The 7,933-nt window shown below is 52.8% G+C and overlaps 1 protein-coding gene across 4 annotated transcripts in view; it reads left to right on the top strand.

The window, feature by feature from the left end:
- Window positions 1–3,815: 3,815 nt before the first annotated feature.
- CUEDC2 (CUE domain containing 2) overlaps window positions 3,816–7,933 on the top strand; it is a 10,642-nt gene continuing 6,524 nt past the window's right edge. The window contains exon 1 of one of the 4 annotated variants that reach the window (XM_032281449.1): window positions 3,816–3,964. The gene's annotated coding sequence lies outside the window, so the exon portion shown is untranslated. The other 3 variants (XM_032281452.1, XM_032281450.1, XM_032281451.1) reach the window with 3 other exon arrangements.

Genomic DNA, 7,933 nt, shown 5'->3' with positions numbered 1-7,933 from the left:
TGCCTTCCCATGCACTCTTCTGTGAATTTTCTCCCGTTCCCAGGATGAGTAAGTTGAGGCCCAGGATGGGTCACATAAGGAACCTGTGATACCAAGATATCTATTCCAGGGAGTCTGAGTTTGGAGCGGAAAATGGGGGTCCACAGCTAAGGAAAGGGACAAGAGTTCCATACATTCCAACAGGAATTGGAGTAGGTTATGAGGGGAGGGGGCTCAGGGCCATGGCAGGAATCCATCCCCAGGCTTGGGTACTGCATACACAGTCCTGTTCTTCCTGCCCAGATGTGTTCCCGGAGGGGCCTGATGTGGGGCTGAAAGGGTGAGGGGCTGGAGAGAGAGCCAGAACACGTACACGAAGGGCATCTCTCTGCGAACCGAGGGGCCTTCTGAGCTTAAGGGAATCCCCAAGATACGGATCCCAAAGATAGGAGCCCAGCCCAGGAGTTCTAGCTCCCCAGAAATCTCCCCAAAACCTTGAACAAAGGTTTGAGTAGCTGGGGTAGAGGAGTGGAGGAGAAAGAGTTCCCTGAAGCACACTTTCATTTTCTGGAGAGTTCAGTTGAGGGCTGGGTGCTCCCCTCACTCACATGGCAGAGCTGCCGCCTATCCCGGAGAGGGAAAGCCAAGCCCGCGCCTCAGGGGCACCCCACCCCCACCCCTGCTTGAATCCAGAGAAAGGGGTCGCCACTTACCCACGAAACCTCTCTCGCGCTCCTGGGGTTGGATCTGCTACGATGTTCTCAGCTGGTGCTCCTTAAATAGGGCCCCCACCCCCCGCCCCAGCTGCCTCCCGCCCCCGCCCCATGCTGGCTCTTCTGAGAAAGGAGGAAGGTGTGGGAGGGCCAGGAACCCTGCCCAGAGAGCCCTTTCTGACCTCAAGCCAGAGCGGGACCCCGCCCCCGCCATTCTTTGAAGACTCCCCTTCCTCACCTTGGTCTCTAACTGGGTTCCTCCCACCCCTTGAGACCAGCCCGCTGGGTTCTCTCTACTCTGCCTGAAAAATCTGCCCTTTATGCCAAATTCAAGCCCAGTTTCTCATTTTGAAGCAGGATGATGGGGAATGGAGGTGCTAGGGGAAGCTTCAGCGTAGGTTTAGCTCTTCCCACCAGCTAAGGCGATCCAGGCACCCAAACACCAGCTGCAAAATTCACTGGAAGGAATGACGGGGAAGAGGCATCCCTCTGTCTCCTTTGGCTCTGTTTGGCTTCAAGCAGCACCCGAAGGGCAGGGGGGAGTCTGTTCCCATTTTGGGGAGGGAGAGACTGAGACCTGAGGGGAAAGAAAATCAGGGGCTGAAGGTCCCACCAGCTTCAGAATCCCGAACAGGGCAGGGATCCCGGGAGCCCCTACCTTACAGTGTGTGTGTCCTTGTGTCCGTGGGGAATCCTCTCCTCAGCCCACCTCCTGTCCTCGCCCCCACCCCAAGAACTTGACTCCTGCTGCACAGAGCTGGGACTCCCCAGAGTCTGAGGTGGGAAAGGAGGGACTCCCGCTAAGAGATCTTTTCCATCATCCTCCCGTGAAAGCCCAAGAAGTTCTTTCTGATACCTAGTCACAGGCAACCACCAAACAACAAATGGGGGATAGGGGACAGGGGAAGGCACACGGTCAGAAATGGCTGCAGGGGTCTTGGGCCAGAACTCAGGCAGCTCTACCAAGGAAACTTGAAAGTTCCGGGAATGGAGGGTGGTAGGGAGAGAAGAGTCATCAGTATTGTGCAATGGACAGGGGGAAGCAGGAAAGGGGATGGGGGAGGAAAGGGATGGCTGGTCTCTAGAGGACTCACACAGGCGTGGGGCTGATGGGCTGCCCGTCAACCCCTTCCCAGGGACCTGCCTGGCCAGAGTTCAAAGTGGCTGTCACCCCACCCATCATTAACCCTAGTATCACCAGGCTGGAGTGGCAGTGTTTTTATGGGCAAAACAACGCTAAACGTGCCCCTCCCTTCCCTGCTACCTCCCCCAAGGAGCCAACATCTTGCTGTCTCTGAGGCCAGAGGAGGAAGAAGCCTGTTGTGAGGACCAGAGGCGGAAGAGAAAGCAATAAGCAGTCATCCCATTTTCTCCGTAGTATCTTCTTTTTTTTGAGATGGGGTCTTGCTTTGTCACTCAGGCTGGAGTGCAGTAGCACAATCATGGTTTGCTGCAGCCTTGATTTCTGGGGCTCAAATGATCTTCCCACCTCCACCTCTGGAGTAGCTGGGACTACTGGCATGCATCACCATGCCTAGATAATTTTTTAATTTTTTTTTTTTTTTTTTTTGAGACAGAGTCTTGTTCTGTCACCAGCTTGGAGTGCAGTGGTGCGATCTCGCTCACTGCAACCTCTGCCTCCCAGGTTCAAGCAATTCTCCTGTCTTAGCCTCCAAAGTAGCTGGGACTATAGGTGTGCACCACCACACCCAGCTAATTTTTGTATTTTTAGTAGAGATGGGGTTTCACCATGTTGGCCAGGATGGTCTCGATCTCGATCTTGTGCTCCGCCAACCTTGGTCGGCCTCCCAAAGTGCTGGGATTACAGGTGTGATCCACCGTGCCTGGCCCAATTATTTTTATTTTTTATTTTTTGTAGAGAGGAGGTTTCGCCATGTTGCCCAAGCTGGTCTCAAGTTCCTGGGCTCAAGTGATCCTCCCACCTCAGCCTTGCAAAGTGCTGGAATTACAGGTGTGAGCCACTGCAGCGCAATATCTTGGCACTGCCTCGGTCCCTAGGGGAGAGGAAATATGGGACTTCTTTTTTGGACTGTGAGCTCCCTGAGGGCAGGGACAGCTTCCAGGTTCCCAGCACCCTACAAGGGAACTAGCACTGAAAAAGGTTCGTGCCTGCTGATAAGGATGGGAAAGTTTATCCTTGAAGGGGACTCTTCCCCTTGTGACCCATTTCAGGGTTCCCAAGAGGGGAGGGCTTGGGGCTTCCCCACAGGGCAGCACCGGGAATCTGTGGCAGCAGGAACAGAAAGAGGAAGCTGAGGTCTTGTTGGGCCCTGGAGTTCAGCTGTCCTGTCCTAGGTAAGCAGCCCTGCCAACATGGGCACGAAGGCCGCGGGGAGCAGGCATGGTCTGTAGGCTGTCCATGACCAGGGCTCAGGTGGATCCTCACTCTGGCACCTGCTACCACCCCACTTCCCCCAGACTATGTCCAAAATCCCAGGCTCCAACCTCCGAAGACCCTGACCTGTAGCCCACCCCAATCTGGGGGGAGACATTGTTGTTAAGGGAATGCAAAAGGAACAGACAGGGTGGGGAAGTCAGCACCTAAGAGATCAGCCTGGGCCACGTGGTAAAAACCCCGTTTCTTTAAAAAAAAAAAAAAAAAAAAATTAGGCGTGGTGGTGCACGCTTGTGGTCCCAGCTACTCCGGAGACTGAGGTGGGAGAATCACGTGAACCCAGAAGGTCGAGGCTGCAATGAGCCATATTCGCTTGTGAATCTGCACTCCAGCCTGGGGCTGTAACAGCAAAAAAAAAGAAAAAGAAAAAGAAAGAAAGAAAAAGAAAAAGATAGAAAAGAAAAAGAAAGAGAAGAAAGGAAGGAAAGGAAAAGAAAGACGGAAAGAAAAAACGAGGAAAGAAAGAAAAAGAGAAAGAAGAGAAGAGAAGGAAAGAGAGAGGGAAAGAAAGAAAAAGAAAGAGAAAGATTTCAGGTCTCTGGTGGATAAGAAGGAACAAGGCGGGGATGCAGTCCTACCCACTTCGACTCCACCCACTCGCGAGACCTTCACGCCTTACTCCTCCCTACACGCTGCAAAACTGGCCGCCGCGGGATCCCGTCCATTGCCCTGGGACGTTTGAGAATTAGCGCGGAATCCCCGCCCTGTTGTGGGCAATTTGCCCTTCTCAAAGATGGCCGCCGTGGCGCCTCTGGATGGGAACCGCTCTGGGCCCCGCCTTTGATCTCGTTGGTGGGGCTGGGGGATGAGAGCTGCACCGCGCGGGACAAGTCGCCGGCGGCGCCCGACGGAGCAGGTGATTTCCCCTCCTGCCCCCGGCCCAGGGCTAGGAGAGTCGCGGAGAGCGCTGACCCAGGGTACCCGTCCTGTGTGTTCCCCCACGGTACCCCCCTGGGGCCCGCCGGACCCCCATCTCTGATTCTCGCCGTGGCCTGTATCAAGGCACTTCCAGTTTCCTCAGGCCTCCCTCGTCATGTGTCCTCCAAGGCCACAGCCGCATCCCCATGCTCTCGGGCCCACTCTTCTGGACGCTTACGGGTGTTCCGCTAGCGGGTTTAGGGAGCTGCGGCTTCAGGGGTCGGCCATCATCGCGGTCCCACTTCCTGTGCTCGCCCTCCCTGTTTGTGCTCCCGCCTGACTTTGGATGCAGGGATCCCTTGTTCCCCTCAATGCCCTTGGTGCCTCTAAGGTCTGACTTGGGAATCAGGGGACAGTGATATCCTCTGGAGCCTGTGTTATGGGTGCAGAGCCTCAGGAATCGGGCTTCACAGGGGCTGGGAGAAGCAGTGAAGACCTCCATGGCAGACCCCTTGCTGCCTCCCTCAGAAGTTCGCTAGGACTCGTTTTACGCTGGCTCCCAGGATTCCTCCTCCCATATGGCCTGCTTTCCCTCCACTTTAAGCACCTCCCCACCCCAAGGGAGCAACATAGTACTTCTTATCCTAGTCTCACTTAAATTTGTGCACAGGGTCTCCATCTAGCATCTGGAGGGTCCAGGCCTGTGCTGCTCTTGGCAAGCTCCCAGGCCAGCTGGGAGCAGTGAGGATAGGGCAGTTAGGGTTGGCTGCAGAAAGGAAGTGAGTCTTGCAGAATCAGATTTGGAGAGACAGAGAGAAAGCTACTCTGAGCTGGGAGAATGGTGTGAGCAAAGATTCTGAAGTAGGCAATATGGCCAACCAGGCAGGAGAGGAGATTCAGAATATAGGATGAGGCCACACAGTTTGCATCACGAGAGGTGATGTAGTGTGGTGGTTAACAGTGAGGATTCTTGGCTCCTGCAGTCCCAGCTACTGGGGGCGCTGAGGCAGGACAATTGCTTGAACCTGGCGGGGGCAGAGGTTGCAGTGGGCCGAGATCACGCCACTGCACTCCAGCCTAGGCGACAGAGTAAGACTCTGTCTTAAAAAAAAAAAAAAAAAAAAAGAAGCGAGTGTTCTGGAACCAGATGGCCTGGGTGTAAAGCTGCCGTTAACTTGCCCTATGACCTTGGGAAAGTTACTTAACCTCACAGTGCCTTCATTTCCTTTCAGGTAAAATGGGAGAAATAATAGTATCTACATTTTAGAGTTATTGTATGGATTAGATAAGTTAATACATGTAAAAGTGTTTAGAGGCCTGGCGCAGTGGCTCACGCCTGTAATCCTGGCACACATGAGGTCAGGAGTTTGAAACCAGTCTGCCCAACATAGTGGAACCCCATCTCTACTAAAAATACAAAATATTAGCCGGGCATGGTGGCAGTTGCCTTTAATCCCAGCTACTCGAGAGGCTGAGGCAAGAGAATCAGGTGAACCTGGGAGGTGGAGGTTGCAGTGAGCCAAGATCGTGCCACTGCACTCTAGCCTGGCTGACGGTGCAACACTTCATCTCAAAAAAAAAAAAAAAAAAAAAGTGCTTAGAACAATGCCTGGTAAACAGAGGCAATAATTGTTAGTATTACCATCATCAGAGGTATTTAGGCAGGACTCATGACAAGATGACAGTCACATTTCATAGACATCATCAACCAGTGATCCCTAATTTGGGGCCTCAAGAAGTAGTGTTACAGCTGGAATTTGAAATGCCTCATGGAAATCATGTTCTTACCCTGGAGAAGGCTGGGTGCTACTTAGGAAACCAGTCTGGTAGACCAGATCTTCCCCAACTCAGAGGCTACTTGGGGAGAAGTATTAGGAGCCCCTGAGCAGGAAGGATGTGCTGAGGAAGGCTGCGGGGGATGGAAAGGTGAAGTTTGGGTAGACCAAGAACAGAAGGAGGGAGGGAGGATGTTCCCTTGGAAGACAAACTAGAGAAAAACTTAGGAGAACAAGTCTTTATTTGGGGACAGTGAAGAGTTTCCTAATAATTCCCTGGTCTCCTGGCCTTGGTTAAAAACCCAGAAGCATTAGACACATCCCTGAGAAGCTTCTTCCCTAGAAACTAGGCTTTCCCCAGTGCGGTGGCTCACGCCTGTAATACCAACACTTTGGGAGGCTGAGGTGGGCAGATCACCTGAGGTCGGGAATTCAAGACCAGCCTGACCAACATGGAGAACACCTGACTCTACTAAAAATACAAAATTAGCCAGGCATGGTGGCGCATGCCTGTAATCCCAGCTACTCAGGAGGCTGAGGCAGGAGAATTACTTGAACTCGGGAGGCAGATGTTGCAGTGAGCCGGGATCATGCCATTGCACTCCAGCCTGGGCAACAAAAGTGAAACTCCATCTCAAAACAAACAAAAATTGGGCTTTCCTGGCACAGTGGCTCACAAGTGTAATCCCAGTACTTTGGGAGGCTGAGGCAGGCAGATCACCTGAGGTCAGCCTGGCCAAATGGTGAAACCCTGTCTCTACTAAAAATACAAAAAGTAGCTGGGTGTGGTGGCCGGCGCCTATAATCCCAGGTATTTGGGAGGCTGAGGCAGGAGAATCGCTTGAACCTCTCAGGTTCACACCATTGCACTCCAACCTGGGCGACAAGAGGGCAACTCCATCTCAAAAAAAAAAAGAAAAAGAAAAACTGGCTTTCGTGCAGCAGCCATGGGCCTTTGTCCCAGCAGAGGCTGCCAGGCAACTGACAGCCCCAGGATTCAAGGGTGATGTAACCCAGGGTCGAGGTAGGTCCCCGGAGGGGGCTCCCCGCTTGAGGGAGCTGCATGATGGGATCTAGTATGCCTGAGCTGAGCCATTCTGCTCTTCCCCAGGGTCCATGGTGACGGCTCTGGAGCAGCGGGTATGCATCCCGCTGGCAAGCTGGGGCTTCTCAGTCCTGCTTTCCAAAGTGACCCCTGTGCTACGAGCAACTCTGTTACCACTCAGGGGACCAGGCAACTGTGAGCATAGATGGTAGCTCCATCCCAACCCACTTCTTTTTTTTTTTTTTTTTTTTTCGAGGCGGAGTTTCGCTCTTTTTTCCCCGGCTGGAGTGCAATGGCGCGATCTCGGCTCACCACAACCTCCGCCTCCTGGGTTCAGGCAATTCTCCTGCCTCAGCCTCCTGAGTAGCCAGGATTACAGGCACGTGCCACCATGCCCAGCTAATTTTTTGTAGTTTTAGTAGAGACGGGGTTTCACCATGTTGACCAGGATGGTCTCGATCTCTTGACCTCGTGATCCACCCGCCTCGGCCTCCCAAAGTGCTGGGATTACAGGCTTGAGCCACCGCGCCCGGCTCCAACCCACTTCTAAGTCTTGATATCCTTCCTTCCCCAGAGTAGCCCGTAGAATAGATACTGACCTAGGTAACCTGAATTTAAAGCAGACTACCACAGTCAAGCCAGGTGACTCTAGGCAAGTCATTAAACATGCAGAACTTCCATTTCTTCTTCTGTAAATTGGGGCGTAACTGTTTATTGAGTGCGCACTTCATGAGACATGCTGATTATACATTGGTGAATGTCAGCCCGGTGTGGAGTCCCTGCCTCACGAGACAACTGGAAGAAATATTAAACATTGTCCAAATAATAATTATGGCTGTGAAAGGTGCTGCTAGTCAGAAAACATGTAGCCTGTATAGAGAGCGTAATATGGCAGGGACCACACCAGTTCTAGAAAGTCAGGGGCAGTGTCCCTTGAGGAAGGGAATTATTATTATTTTTTGAGACGTAGTCTTGCTGTGTTGCCCAGGCAGGAGTGCAGTGGGATGATCTCGGCTCATTGCAACCTCCGCCTCCCAAGTTCAAGCGATTCTCTTGCCTCAGCCCCCCAGTAGCTGGGATTACAGGCACATGCCACCATGCCTGGCTAATTTTTGTATTTTTAGTAGAGACAGGGTTTTGCCATGTG

Source organism: Sapajus apella, unplaced genomic scaffold, assembly GCF_009761245.1.
Source record: "Sapajus apella isolate SASKATOON/1434 unplaced genomic scaffold, GSC_monkey_1.0 scaffold13, whole genome shotgun sequence".
NCBI lineage: Eukaryota > Metazoa > Chordata > Mammalia > Primates > Cebidae > Sapajus > Sapajus apella.
The sequence above is the reverse complement of the archived record's forward strand: the minus strand, read 5'-3'. Positions and strand labels throughout refer to the sequence as shown.